The 16,242-nt window shown below is 38.9% G+C and overlaps 1 protein-coding gene across 1 annotated transcript in view; it reads right to left on the bottom strand.

Annotated features, from left to right (window-relative positions):
• The window catches only part of cntnap2a (contactin associated protein 2a), a 387,477-nt gene that overhangs the window by 347,113 nt on the left and 24,122 nt on the right, over positions 1–16,242 (bottom strand). The window lies entirely within an intron of this gene.

Raw genomic sequence — 16,242 nt, 5'->3', positions numbered from 1 at the left:
AAGGGATATGCACCCTTTTCTCGAAGGTCATGAATGTTCACCCAGTCATCCATTTAGCCTCCTTTTGCTGCTGAGTTCCCATCGCAAAGTTCACAAGGAAAGAGTACAAAATGGAGAGGCATGCAGGAGTGGAGGACATTTATCCTCCAAGGAAATCTGAGAAACAACACTAGAGAGGAGAGGATAATGGGATCAAAAGAGGAGAGAATGAGAATAAGCGATGAGAGAAAAGGTTAGAGAAATAGAACAGGTGAGAGGGAACTTCAAATGTTAAAATTTAAAATGTCAACGTTGGTACAAGATTACACATACTGCATTACAGTGCTTGCAGTAAAAACTGTAGTAGTGGTATTCCACATTACACCATGTAGAAAGCAATATAGTGGTATGTTTACCAGTAAACAATGCTTTTCATTTACAAATGGAAATATACAGCACAACCTGTTTTCACTGAAAATTCTTTAAATATTATACAACTGGAATGCAGGTGGGCACGGTTGACCTGCAACACTTTCTTCTCTCAGTAACTACTGCTCTGGTGCCTAAGTTGATGCTTCTGGGACGCTGGAATATACTACTGAATCTTTCTGAGGTGTTGCTGGCCTAATTCTGTTAAAGGGACAAGCCCACATGATAACTTGTGATTTCTCTAGACTCACAGCACTCTGAAAGATAGAGTAGGTCATTGATGAACTGTGTGTGTTACTGTGATCAAATTACTTTTGTCTAGGGATGGGGATCGAGACCTGGTTCCAAAAGGACCCGGTTCCAAAATTTCTCAAAACCCGAAAATCAATAAGGTTCGAGTTTATCAATACTGCTATCAAGACGATGATGTAACGTTATGTCGAGCGTCAAATGTGATTTAATTTAAAAACGCAATGGATAAGAAAATCATCAGGCAGCAGTCTCTAACTGCTCTCTGTCGGCTCCTATTCTCACACACACACACACACACACACACACACACACAACCTGGTAACGTTACCTGCAGCCAGCGAGAGAGGAGAAGGGACTGATACAGACTGATGGTATTCTTTCTAAACATCACTCGGTACTTGTGATGTCAGATAAAGTTATTGAGTAATTTTGCTGTTGTCTAGAAACAACATTTAGCAGTATTTAAATTATTAAATTAAAAACAACCAGGCAGTTAATATGTACACTTCAATATATGTTTATTTATCGTAAGTGATATGTCATCTCAATATATAACTCATGCCCGTTAGGTCTGGTCTTACCAAATTACCATCACTAAATAATAGCAAAGTATCAATAGTGGTATCGATAAAGAATCGTATCGTTAAGGAGTCTCAATAAGGGTATCAATAGATAAAAATTAACGATCCCCATCCCTACTTTTGTCTGTAACGCAGTAATGTAACGCATTACTGTTGATAACTTCAGTAATCGCAAAATCGTTGCGCTACTTGCATACTGGTTCTTCAACTATCCGCATAAGGGGAGGAGAGAAAAATAAATCATATGTCCCTTTTTGTGCGTGTTTGCGTAACACTTTTACCTCACTTTTGACTTTAGCGTCAGCTCATGAGGATGCAGAAATGGCAGAGCTGCTAAAGACATTTTTCAAGGGGTGGAAGCAGCGGCGCCGGCAGAAACTTTGGGGCCCATGATAAAAAATCTTATTGGGCCCCCTCTGCGCAGCTGTTGTCAGCACATCTCTATGACCTAACTGTCCCAACAAAAGCTTTACATAACTCTAATTAAAGGCTTGTAGTTCAATACTAGCACAAGCACAATATTTACTGCTGGCGATTTTTACATGCAAGTCTGCATACAGTAGGGGAGAGCCGGGACGACTGAAACACATTTCAGAGATATGTCTTTTTAAAACATAACGTTACAGACACAAATCATTTGTTGTCATCATCAACAACTCACGTGTGTGCTCTATCAATACCAGGTGTTATCTTGTTACCATGTGGAACAACTTCAGTATAATTTCACTTTGATCGAAAGGTGCACATTGTTTCATTCGTCCCTACTGTGCGGGATGGAAGATACACAACATTTAAATAGTTTGTTATTCTTGTTTTTATTTAGAAAGTTTGACACTGCCCTTCTTAATACGTAATTGTAAACTCATCATGTCCTTTTTCTCAATAAAAAAATAGTATAAATATAACTTAGCTAGCTAACTAGAATATTCAACAGCTAATGCGCATTTTGATTCGATATCGGCATTACATGCAGGCTGAGGTAATCTACTCACTGTTTCCAACTGTCCAGCATCCAGTACGGACAGATGGTTGTTTTTATTTTATTCCAAAATGTTCATTATGTGAGAAAATAATTCGTTTGAATTTCTGTCATTAATAAACATTTCATTTTCTTTTTTGTTATGATAAAAAGAGCAAGAGAGACAGAGAAATCCCCACAGACTCCCTGGAATGATGCTAACTGGCATGTCATTGCTGCTCACCTTCTTCACTGGGACAGGGAGGACTATTGTTATGGTGAGACTGGGGTGCTGCTGACTCATCTGTTAGTCTACTAAAAGGGGCAGGGACAATGATTTAATATGAATATCTTGCTAAACGTTTCCCTGCACTGATTAAATGTTGATGAAATGTAGGCTAACACTAGTCTGTAGCTAGCTAGCTTATTTCACTGTGGACGTTAAGCCAACAGGTTAACACCACTAACAGACTAAAGGCTGCCCACCTTTCTTGGTGAAAAACTGGGTTACAGAGTGACATCCTTTCCTTTGTCTTTCCTCTCTCTCTTTTCTCTCTTTCCTTTTTTGAAAACCAGATTTTGGTTTACTATGCAACATTGTGTTCACTGACAGGGGCCCTTGGACTTTTCTCCCCTATATGGCGCCCCTGGGTGGAAGTATTGTATTAGTTTCGCGAAAGGACAGCGATACCCTCTAGTGTGTCTGTGGCGAGGCTCTATAGCCAGGCAATCATGTTGACAGTAAGTTTGTTGTGTGGGTTTGGTCTGTTAACTGCACAGTTCAAATTACATTACATATTTATTTCCTTTGAAGTCTCACCATCATCTGATATTGTGATGAGGGCCAGTGTCTTACTTTTCTTATTGATATAATTTTTTTATATTCAACAAATTAATATTTGCACTGGTTGAAAGGACAACCTATTTTAAGTTATACTGTACTGTAATGAAACTCATTATTTAAAAAATAAATGTTTCCAATGAAATGCCAATTAAAGTTTTAAGCGTTATAGTACTGTACTGTAGCAACAACTTAGTTGTCAGCTTTGTAATATTAAAGAGCATAAAAGAGAGATGATGTGTATGTTCTCATTATAATAAGGATTTGTGTTGATCTGGGCATACATGAGGTGTAACTTGTTATTTGGCAGTTATTGTGCATCGCAGGTGATGTTACGCAATGATCCAAAAGTAATGTAACTAGTAGTGTAACTAGTTACTTTCAGCAGTGACTAATCTAGTAAAGTAAGGCATTACTTTAAAAAGTAACTAGTAATGTGTAATTCATTACCTTTTTGAGTAACTACCCCAACACTCTTGATGAATTATGTTTTCTTCCATATTTATTTGCATGGATGCATATTTCCCTGTTCAACTTCAGAATTTGGCCTCTACATGAACGCTCACCTTAGATAATAGCACAAGGAATAGTGAGATAATATCTTTGATTTGGAATAGGAAATCACTTTGCATCAACTGACCCTTCGCTAAGCCCCGCCCCCCTTAGTTGTTGCTAAGTCCAACATACTATTGGCGCTGCCACTGTCTATCACTGCACTCTCTGGAGAAATATTGTCATATATGTTGGAAAAAGCGATCTCTGAAAGAAGCAGACAGTTTTGCAGTTGCATTGTACATTTGAAGGTTGTATTCAGGCTGTCTAACTGACTCAAACAGATGAGAAAAAAAATGAAAGATAGAAGCTAAAGCCTACCACTCACACAGTACAAGTGAACCACCGCATCCCCCGACGATTGAGACAAAAGACAACGACATGAGCTACAATAACACTGTTCCTGTAAAGCTGGGTAGGTCTCTATTCATTATTACATTCATTAAAAAGTAGAACAGTAGGGCTTTATTTTTATTTCAGGTTTTGGAAAGAGAATAAATCGTACTTCTCCTTTCAACCTCTCCGGGTAGCGACTGTAATTATTACAAGTGCCCCAGGAACAGCGTTTGACCATATCTTAGAAAAATACAGCCAAAAAAAGTTAGAAAACGACTCCTTGTGCATTAGACTCAATGGAGCGCATCCATGAAAGTGTCGGACCCCCTTAGAGCGAATCCTATACTGCGCTGTGATTGGCCAGCTGCGTATTCGGGGCGTGGCTTAGCAAAGGGTCCGTTATGGTGAGGGTATGGGCCCTACAAAAGGTATGGTTTATTCCAATTCAAAAATATATGTATGTAGAAGAGTATAGAACTGCAGGCTTTATGTCTTTTCTCTGTGTGTGTCTATACACAGATGTCAGTAGTCTGCAGTATATCTGCAGCAAAAAGCTAAAGAGAAATAGCTGTGATGAAAAACGAGAATGAAGAAATATTAGCCTGAGTTATAGAGTCCAAAAGGAAAAGAATGACTAACAAACGACGGCTCTGTTAATAACAGGGTGAGCATTCAGAAGAGGCACAAACCACCAAAGCACTGGCAATAACTCTGCATTAGCTTTCAATTTGTCACAAGCAAAAGAAAATAATTGCTCATACTCAGAGGGCCATACACACACATCTTACACACAAATACAAAGCCAAACAAATATGTGGTCATAGATACAGTTAACCAGGCAGACACAACCAGCAGAATAAGGCATACACACACACACACATACACACACACACACACACACGCTCTTAAAAACCTCTGAATATAATAAGAGGCTTTGCCTAGCTGCTAATGTAGTCTTTGTAAAATGCACAGTGATTAAAGAGGGAGGTTTACAACGTATGTGTGTCTATCTGCATCTGTGCACTTGACTGCGTGTACATACAGACAGCATTTTCCATATCTATCCTACTTATGTGTGTAAAAAATACATAAGAAAAGAAAACATATATGTATATTTTTAATAAATAGGAAAGCCAAAAGTACAGCAAGAGAGAGAAAGTAAGAGAGTGAGAGAAACGGAGAGAAAGATACAGAGGCATGGTCTAAGTGATGAGACAGATGAGGCAACCAATGAGTGACAGAATGCAAAGGAGAGCAAGGGAGACAGAGACAGAGAAAAGAAAAGGTTTGCCTTAATGTTATTCAGAGCTTCAATCAGCGCTCACACAGCTCTGCTGTCATGCAATCATCTGTGCAACACACTCACACACACACACACACACCCACACACATATCTTTCTGCCCATCATCTTTGGCCTGACAGTCTGCACAGCACTCTGAGAGAAGAGAAAGAGGATTTGGGAAATGGACAAGTGTGCATTTATATTTATATTTTATATATTTATATCTATCTATCTATAGATAGATATCTCTCTCGATAGATAGATAGATAGATAGATAGATAAGTGGGCCAAAATCCCTGCTGCAGTGTGTGCAAACCTGGTCAAGAACTACAGGAAACGTATGATCTCTGTAACTGCAAACAAAGGTTTCTGTACCAAATATTAAGTTCTGCTTTTCTGATGTATCAAATACTTATGTCATGCAATAAAATGCAAATTAATTATTTAACAGATTCTGTCTCTCACAGTTAAAGTGTACCCATGATAAAAATTACAGACCTCTACATGCTATGTAAGTAGGAAAACCTGCAAAATCAGCAGTGTATCAAATACTTGTTCTCCCCACTGTATGTATGTATGTATGTATCGATAGATGGATAGATAGATAGATAAATTATATATCACACACACAGAAATGCACTGGCTGACAGATGAGGTGGTCACGTTGAAAAGACAAACTGACCTGTTTTTTTTAAAAAGTGTGTTTAAAGAAAGTGAGAACAGACATAGGAAGACCAGTGGAGGTAGAGAGGTAGACAGACATGAAGAGAAAGCGATAAAACCCGGTTTTAGACAGGCATTTATGGGTTCACAGACACAGACACCCTTTGAAGTTGTGAAAAGATTTTGGGCTTACAACTCTGACAACACTGACTGGAGAAAGACAGCAATTTGATTAAAGTTATACACACAGGCATGATGAGATACCAGAAATCAAGGAAACAAGACCACATCAAAGATGGATTATGGAAAAAGAGAAGATGATGATAAAAGAGATGGGATACAAAAGAGCTGCAAACATGTGCCATCATTTCAAAATTTGAATAATGCAGACTTTTTTTTAAACCCATCAGCAAAAGCTTTGGCATCATTAACACCATCTGTTTATAGCTGGAATTAGTGAATAGCTTTCCTTTCTGACCTGAACATGAAATTAAGCTCACCACTGCGAAGCTGAGGACACAACCTCAAGAGCAAAGAGCAATAAAAAAATGTAAAAAAATACACATGCACATGTTTGATGTTACTACAACAAATTTTAGTTCTACAGAGAAAATATACTGTGCAATATGGATTAAGTTGGTTTTGTAAGATTTTTGTACATGAGTCATTGCTCAAACACAACGCTTTTAGAGTCTAACACTCTTCCCCTTCACATGTGGCAAACGTTGCCACAATGATGCTGTTTGAAGTGTGGTTCTCTCCCATTGAGACCAGAAGTGAGTTTGGAAATTACTGGATGATACTGCGAATTACACAGGTTCAGGTTGGTCCAGCTTTTTTAGCACTGAGAGTGTTTCTGGGACTCTACAAATGACTGATGAGCCAGCTGGAGGAATCATGTATTTCCCCTGCCACTACCCATCCATCCAATTAAATACTGCATTCAGTCCTACAGCAACAACACATACCACGGGCACTTAGAGCTGAAACTGCAGAACCATGTCTTCCAACTGGAATGAAGCAAGTAATATTAACTGCACCCAAAATTATCTCACTACAGTACTTAACAGTTTGGAGGTATGGTGTGAATGCTGCAGGTACAAATACACACAACACAACAATACAGCACAGAAAGAGAGCAGTCAGACATAAACATAATTAGCAGACATAGCTTGTTATGAAAACAAGAGCATAGTCAAAATCCCTCAGGAAATAATTGGGATTTTCAAGAACAAAAAATTAGTCCGTTCGAGTGGTTTACATCCTATACAAGTTGTTCCATAAAATAAAAAACATCAACTATTGCTTCTGGGAATTATGAACTTTCAAATATGCCATGCCAGTTATTGCTCCCTATACATATACAGTATAGCAATAATGTGTTGATAGCAACAACTGTAAAATAACTGGAGTGGAACAACTTAACAAGCCAAATACAATATAACTCTGATATATTGATATGCAAAAACCCTCATGTATGTGCAGACACAGGCAGTGAGATGAGATGGAAAACAAGCTACTCATGACCTTAAACAACAATGTCAGAGCTATTGGAAATGTGCAATTAGCAAATATTAGTTTCCAAAGTAACTTAAAGCCCCCCTCCAGTGTATTTTGACATTTCTATGATAGTTCATATATTTCATTCAGTCATTTCCTTACAATGTTGATTACCAACATAGTTCGCCAAATAGCTTAATTTTGTGCTCAAAGTTGCAAAAATTGCTGAGTTGCTAAAACAGGGTGGTGACGTATGACTGTAGTAATTCCATAAGTCATACGTCATTCTCCAAGCTTCGCCTCGTTAAGTCAGAGCATCAAACCGATAAACATCATTAGGAGCTAGATAACCAATTTATCATGTCATTCACTTAGAACTTACAGTAGGTATGTCTCTCTGCGTCTGATGGTCGGTTTGTCTTTCTAGTTTAGTTAGCTAAGTTAACGAAGTTGTAGTTAGCCAGGTGTAGTTAGCTAGCCTAGATATTGCAGAAAGTTAGCTAACAGAGGGTCTTCATTTTATTTTTTAGTTTCCTCCTCTTGGTTTAGTGTGCTGTTCATTTTCATTATGGCATCTGTGCGTGTGGTGTTGGAGGACAGATGACAGAAAATGCGTCGCACTTTCACCTGTAACCTTTTTATACACAGTCTGAAACATGCATTTTACTGACGTCCCTTTCACCGATGCATTGGCGGAGGAAATGGTATCAGAAGTCTGGAGCTGAGGAGCAATGCTATCAGGGTTGCTGAAACGGTGAGTTGTGCACTCAAGTGATTTATTCACACTAGCGAACTAACACTAGTCCTGTGTTCATGTGTGTTTCACTGTATAATGTGATATTTGTAAATGTGCACTGAGTTTTGTAGATGTGTGAGTTAATTAGTTTTATGAAAGGAGCACTCATGGCTTTAGCCAAGCAAGAGGCAAAGACGTGGCAAGAGCAGCTGCACAATCATAGGTCATAGCTACTCCGATGATGAAAACTTATATACTGTATCAAAACCTTTGGTAAATTTTCAATCATTTGCATTGGCACCACAAGTGTGTGGCTCTCTGCTTGTTTTTGTCAACTAGCAGCTCATTTATATGGAAGTACTGAGCGCTCAGCGCACTGAAACTTAAGAAGACACATTATACATAACACATCTCAGACTGAACATCAGCAGAGACAGAACATTATAACCTTCGTAAAGGTCGACCTTAGATTTGCGTTGGCTTTTGTTTAATTAAATTTTCTCAGGAAGGACCTGAATCTGTGGAGGCCAGCCATTATTAAACATCTGTACTCGACTGCAGCTTCTTCCACTCTAATGGAGATGTGATGGTGAACCACATTCAAAACATCCATGAACACAGCACACTGGAACCAGTTACTACATACCTTATACAATTTGTTGTTAAAAATGATTAGTGATCAAGTCTTCAGTGGTGCTGGTTGTTGCCTGGTTTAATTTGATTTCAGTGCCTCCAGAAATAAAATACTGGGTAGTTAAATTTCCCAGATTGTGCAAAGAATTAGAATAATTTTATAAATGGAAATGCATCACACTAACATTTGTACTGAAGTAAATCACAGCTAATTCTGTAGAGTAAAGATTCTGTTTTGAAACAGCCATTTTGGAGATTATGAGTAAAAACATATGAACAAGACATTTTACAAATTACAAAAAATATTACTAGCTTCATGAAGGTATAATTTATTGCAGGGCTGTTTTACTGGACTGCAACAGTTTTAGGTTTGTGCACCTTATTAACAGAAACTAGTATTTAATGTACATGGACACTGTGGGCCAATTAAAGCTAATGCCACTTTTTAAGTCACAAGGTGGCAGCATTGGCTCACAATACAGGAAGAATTTGGTCTTACAAATGTTCTATGTGTTGTCTTTACTTCTGTGTTTTTTCACACATGTACAACTTGTGAACTGCATGATCTGCCTTTTTCCACAGGTTTCTCTCAGTAGTTCTGCATTTCAACCACGATGGAAGCTGAGAAGTTGCTGTGATGGTGCGTTATATTTTATAAACATGTTTTTCCTTTCCCCAGCATACGCATCAGCCCTCATGGAGTCCACTGCACCTGCCTCACTTAGCAGATCGGCCAAAAGATCCTCATGGATGGATGAGGCAGTCAGCCTTTGTCGGGTTAACGGTTTAGCACAGGACATAAATGACAGAAGTCTTGGTTCGCGGTTTTCAGGTTAAGATCTTTATTAATGAAGGCAAAGCCAGATCAGTCCTACAATTAATATTATCCTCGGCCAAAGACTCGATTAAAAGAATGGTCTGTTTGTATTTTCATGTAGAGCCAGTAAATCCATCCATCCATCGTCAACCGCTTATCCTGCGTACACGGGGGCTGGAGTCAATCCCAGATGACATCGGGCGAAAGGCGGGTACATCCTGGACAGGTCGCCAGTCCATCACAGGGCCACACATAGTAAAACAACCACTCACACTCACACCTAAGGACAATTTTAGAGACACCAATTAACCTAGCCTCCATGTCTTTGGATGGTGGGAGGAAGCTGGAGCACCCGGAGAGAACCCATGCAGACATGGGGATAACATGCAAACTCCACAAAGAAAGGGCGAGGCAACCGGGGTTTGAACCTACAACCTTCTTGATGTGAGGCGACAGGGCTAACCACTGTACCACCGTGCCGCACGGAGCCAGTAAATGTTATTTAAAATTTTTTCTATTAAAAAAATCTTGAGAATTGTACAGCTTTGGTTTGCTCTTGAGTCTTTTCTAGTTTAAAATGGGCCAATTGTTTTATTTTGACCATAACCATTTGGTGCATCCACACAAATATTTTAAAAGTTCTAATCTTCTGTTTGTGTTATTGTTAATTGCAATTTGTAAATATTAGAATATATTAATAGTTTTATATAAAACATATTTAATGATTAATGCACTATGCATCTGTGTGTATATATATATATATATATATATATATATATATATATATATATATATATATATATATATATATATATATATATATATATATATATATATATATATATATATATATATTTGCAACTGCATAAAATGCGGCTGTATAAAATGCATAAATACCCCATTCTTCAGGACACATACAGATAAACACACACATAAAGACATGACACATAAAGGTAAGGACTTCATAATGTGCCTGCCTTAGGCCCAGCAACCTGCCTGTAAACTGTATGGTATGCTTAGTAATATAGGGACACAATATCTACAGCTAAAGCTGATGAAAATATTATTGTCAGTGTGATATAAGTAGTGGTGATGTACATACAATGTTGTGTTTCTTAGCAGTGTAAACAGAAATAACCCAGACTCCGTTTTAATCTCTCCAGTTTACTATTTATCCTCGTCGTAAAGTTCATAACAAGACAACTTTAGATGCAGAAGATCAAGTACACGGTTTTATTTACCATCACTGTAGGATTGAACAGCTGATACTCGCACATTAGTTTCTATCATGGGTAAGTAATACTCCTGCCAGTACAGTGTACTAAACTTTGCAGCGTAGTGATGTTAACACAGCATATCGTTAGCGATCACTCAGAAACAGCCGATCAGTTTCTGGTTGCCATGGTAATTGATTAGTCCGACTATTAACCACACCCCCATTCCCTGTTTGAGAAAGAACGTTAACCAAAAATGGCAGTTAAATCTGACTGGAGGGGGGCTTTAAAGATTTACAAACTTGAATGCATTTTAAGTATTTGGAACAAAACACAGTGCATGAGCTACATTTCAACTTATTATTATTTCAACTACATTTTAACTTAGTCATTTGGCCCATTAATATTTTTATAGGGATCAACAAATGATAGAGATTCTACTGTATGGCATATTAGATATAGAAAATGATAACTTCTGCTTTTTTGTGCAGGATTACTAACCAAGCAGCCTCCACCGTATGGCGCACTATATCGTTTGTTGCCTCGGTCCTTTGGCCTAAGGAAGCTAGAGTCAGGCTAGAGTCTCCAAACACCTCCCGCTCTCTGCTCGTGTGCTCTGCTTCATTATTTCCAAGCCCTCCAGGCGTGAATTTGGCTCACAGCAACCTCTTTATTTGAATAAAATCGATCTACTCTTGATTACACCGCTGAAAATTGTGTCGCATGACGGCGTCACACCCTCAATTTGTTCTAACAAGCAATAAGATGAGGATACAACACAAAACCCCAACTCCGGGTGCCTAAATGCAAATGAATGTACAATCGCATGACGCAGACCACAAACATAAACACAGACGCAGAAAGAAAAGGCATACACTGATGCGGAAAGATGTGGGCAGATAAACACATGAAACACTAAAAGCTCAATAACAACACACACAGCGAAAAGCACTTCAAGCACAGAATCATTAGACAGCCCGCAGATGTAGAGGGAGAGGGAATGTTTAATATCTTTGGGCTTCAAAACACAGCGCATGCTGCATTGTTAAAAATATGATTGCTTTATTCATGACATCGGTATGTGTTTTCTATCACGTCTATCCGCAAGACAAGACATTTGAGCCAATACTTTTTCACACTAGGGCTGGACTCGAATATTCGATAGTTTGGGCACACATTCGATTTTCAATTTTGAGATTCAATTATTGAGGGTTTTTTCCCCCCCACACACCTGACCTCCGCTGACAGCAGTGAATATAACACTTCAATTCACATCAAAGCGAAAAACAAAATGAAGCCCTCAGCTGTGTGGGAGCAGGCTACTTTAAACTGAGTGATGACAGCAGTAGTGTGGAAGTTATTGCATTGATTAATTTTTCAATTGTTTAATTTCATTACAGATCAATACAGTGAAATTATTAATCAGTGAATTGTAGGCTGGAAACCAACAAACAACAACATAATGAACACATTTAAATAAATATATTAGGCCGATTGTAGAAGAACAGCATTTGGTCACTATAATAAAAGTTAAAAGTGAATTTTGCATAATAACGTGTTATTTATTTCTGCTACTGGAAATACCGCGCATCCCGTCTGCACTCCCTGGACCCCCGCCCTGCTAAACTATTCCCGGAATCTGCTCTGGACCTGTTCGGATCAGACCCTCTCACTCTGTTCCCCTTGCTCTGTACAGCAGCCACCAACAAGTTTAAGGATGAGATTCCTGTTCCAGTTCAATCTAAGGTCCTTATAACGATAAAGGTAAAATAGTTTGTGTGTCCCATCTAGTATGTTTTGTAGGTAAGTTACCCTATCTTTCAAGCCTGGAATTTACAGTCCTTGCTGGAATACATTATGACTTTATTTTAAAAGCATTTCAAGGTTTGTTCGTCATAAAACCACTAGTAACACAAAAAAAACAGGTATTTTAAATTAAATTGGAATTTAAAAATAATCTTTTTACCCCTTCTGTAATTAAACGATTTCTTAAAAAGGAAATTGAATGTATTATCAACAATTCATTTGTGTTGTCTCCACATTTTTCTCTTCATTTTCTATTACTGGGAGATTTTCTACTGCTCAACACAAGAGGATTTTTTTTGCAGTAGAAAATAACTTTTGTGAGCATCTGTCTAAAAATCAGTTTAAACTGATCCACTATTCAGTGGGGAAAAAATAAAACAGAAACTATATAAGCCCAGTGATTTCTATCTTCAACCATTTACAGTCCTTGAAGTAAAGTTTGGGAGTGCAATGGGAATTGACAGGGAAAACACAGAGCAAAGAAAGCCGATATACTTTAAACCTTTCGGTACCCAGTTAGGCACCTTCTCCAGTAACATACTTTCAATGTGTCAGTCTCTTTTTCTTGTACTCAATCTGTCCGTCTGTCTTGCTCTTTTTCCACCCTACCCCACACGGTTATTAGCTCTTTCTATTTCTCTTTATCCATATAGCGTCATATTTGTTAAGTATTGATAAGTACTAAAAAACTACAATAAATCAAGTAAAAGAGGGCTTGGACGTGTAAAAATGAAGCTCAGCATTCAACCAGGAAGACTATCTTTGAGCGTCACTCAATTCACAACCATTTCTCTCTCTCATACGCACTCTCTCGCCCCGCCTCTAACAGCCGACTATGGGCGTCCTCCTTTAGTTTTCCAATCAGATCTAACCACCATCAGCTCAGCCAATCATGAAGTCACTATCAATCTTTAAATCCGTTCTCTCCTCTGCTGCCAGCTGTCATTTCAGTTCAAATCGCTGCGGCCCTCCTCCACCCCACTCACCTCCTGCTCATCAGATCCCGGCCCAGTTCAAGCTCAGCAGAAGTCCTCCTCATTCCATCCAGATCCTCAGTATCTCCTTCATCACCACCACCACCAGTGTCTAGACTCAATCAGGGGGATTCTATGCCTCTGCAGCTTCACCACCCCATTTAAATACCTCACATGTCAATAAATTCTTTACTCAGTCAAGTCTCTCCTGACTGAAATGGATTGAGGTCTTTGTCCGTGTCCGTGTGTGTGTGTGTGTTCACTCATTTTCCTGTAGGGTATACAGAACTGTCTCTTCTCCACCTATCTCCTCTCCTTTGTTACCACAAGCTCTAGCTGAACCTGCAGCTCGTCTGTCTGTACATGTTGGTGTATGCCTGTCTTCTCTGTGGGAGGGCGTTTGTGTGCGCAAGTGTGAGTGTGACAGTGTTTTTATGTGTTTTTTTTCCCCTTCAGGTGACAAAGAAAAAATTGCTTGAAAGAGGAACAGAGCTGATAAATCAAGGAGAAATTATAGAAAAGAGAAGAGAGTTGCATGTGGCGAGGGTAGAGAGACGAGAGGCTGCATTGAGCAACAGTGAGTGGGTTGCGTTCACAAAAGAAAAGTTTGAAGAGGATTTTAAAAAAGTGACACTGAGGAATACCAAGGTTTTCAACTTGGAAACAACGGCAGGTAATTAAATTATGGTTGCAGTGATGATAACGGTAAGGACGCAATCAAAATCTTATAACAAACTGTAACTATAAAGCCTTTGACATTGTCTCAGGTGTATATTATGGGCACACTGCTTATGATTTAGCTAGAGAGGAACTGAGAGAAACCACAGGCAGCAAAAGAGGGGGAGGGAGTGTCAGAAAAAAAAGAGATGATGAAAGGTGTAAAATGAGAGGGAAAAGGAGAGGTGATGAGCGGAGGGCATTTTAATCATTGTAAGGTGAAGGAAAGTAAGGGGAACAACGAAGAGGAGAGATATATTATTCATAATTAGCCGCCTTGGTACATTATTTAACAAACACAACCTCAGTGGAAAGGTGCTATGTGCAGCCACCCGTTTGCTACTAATGGGAGTCTGGAACAACTGCGTTTCTAGTAGTTTATATACCACAAACACACGCCACACGAACATGAACTGTCAGACAAACCCCCACACATTGCATTCTGCGTATAACAAAGCAAGTCTCCTCACACGGTGATAGCTCTGCAGGACTTCAAACACCCTTGATCATTCTTTCACGATATCCGCCTCCTTCAGTACAGGGGGTTGCAGTTATCCTGTGCCATTCTCAAGGCATCAATATTTACAGCCATATAAAATTTTGTTCACAGCTCTCACAGGGGCGGGGGGAAGGCCCTGGGCATACTTGGCTCTGGACAAAACACAACTTTGAACAGTAGAAAAAGAAATTAGACGGTGTAGTTGTTACAAGCCCTACCCCTGTAACCACATGTACCCACTGGCCAAGGATTGATTCCCCTCTGCTGTGTCTCCTCTACTCATCAGCACTACTTTCTCAATAAAGAAATAACACCAAGGAGTGTGGACAGCCCATGCTTCTTTTAAAGAGAATAATCCTGAGGGTGTCTTTTTGTGAGGGATTTTATTTTTACCTTGGCATGAAACTAAAAGAGGTGAAAAGATTAGATGTTGATGCTGGAGAGGTACTCGGATTTTAGTGGATTTGTCTAGCAGACCATTCTTTCAGGGTTGTCAAGAGGGGCGCTCTTTTGTCGAGAGGGAGACCTGCTGTTGTTGTGCTGCTCTTGAAATGGTGGGTACAGTAGTCATTCAAACAATTTTTAACAAAGACAGTGCGTTTGTGTGTGTTGCAACCTAGTTGGCTGATGATTCATTGTTTTTTTTAACTGATATTTGCTTCTGTACAGGTTGTCTGGTAGCACTTCACAATACAGCTCTGTGATAACAAGATAACAATTGGGGGAATGTTGTAGTAACTTTAAAGAGAAGAACCATATAATAGCAGAACCACCTGTTTGTTCTTACTTAAATGGCTAAACACTAGATTACTTTTAACCAAATGGCCAGAGTCATAACCTGGGAACACAATGGTACATGTAAAAACAAATGCTATAATCTGAGACCCAAAATATCCACATTGCGCATTTTGTTTAGAGATGAGTCTGTTACTCATTCGAGTGTAGGAAAATTACTATTTCTTCTCCAGTCCCTGATGCAAGAAACATTGTAGCCAGATAAGACTCTTATTAGGGCATAGCTTACAGTCATACCACCAGAGGGAATACAGTAAGGGTTATCACAGTGCAAACCTGCCTCTACATAAAGAAGTGTACTCTCTCCCCCTTGCTTAAACTGTTGTGGTAAATGTTGCTGTCGAGTACCAATAAATCCAAAATGTAATACTATACCTCATTTTTGCTTTTGTTGTGTCCATAGTAGGGCTGAAACGATTCATCGATTACTAAAACGCATCGACCCAAATTCTTTGCATCAATATTTTGTTTAATTCATTTAACTATATAGCACACTGTTTCTGTGTGCTGATTATGATGGCGCTGTTTGCAAAGTAGAGGAAGAGTGAGAAAATAGCGAGGGATGAAGAAGAAAGTGTCCAAAGAGCAGGATTATTTCAAGATAAAAGAAAACCACAACTCTGTAATGTTACAGTCTGCCAAGCTTGGCCATCGCCAAGCAAAACTACTTAAACGAT

The sequence above is a fragment of the Micropterus salmoides genome, unplaced genomic scaffold, assembly GCF_014851395.1.
Source record: "Micropterus salmoides isolate LMB-PRFRI ecotype aquatic unplaced genomic scaffold, ASM1485139v1 Ms_hic_scaffold_1, whole genome shotgun sequence".
Taxonomy (NCBI): Eukaryota; Metazoa; Chordata; class Actinopteri; order Centrarchiformes; family Centrarchidae; genus Micropterus; species Micropterus salmoides.
Note: the sequence above shows the minus strand (reverse complement) of the source record. Positions and strands in the feature narration are given on the sequence as shown.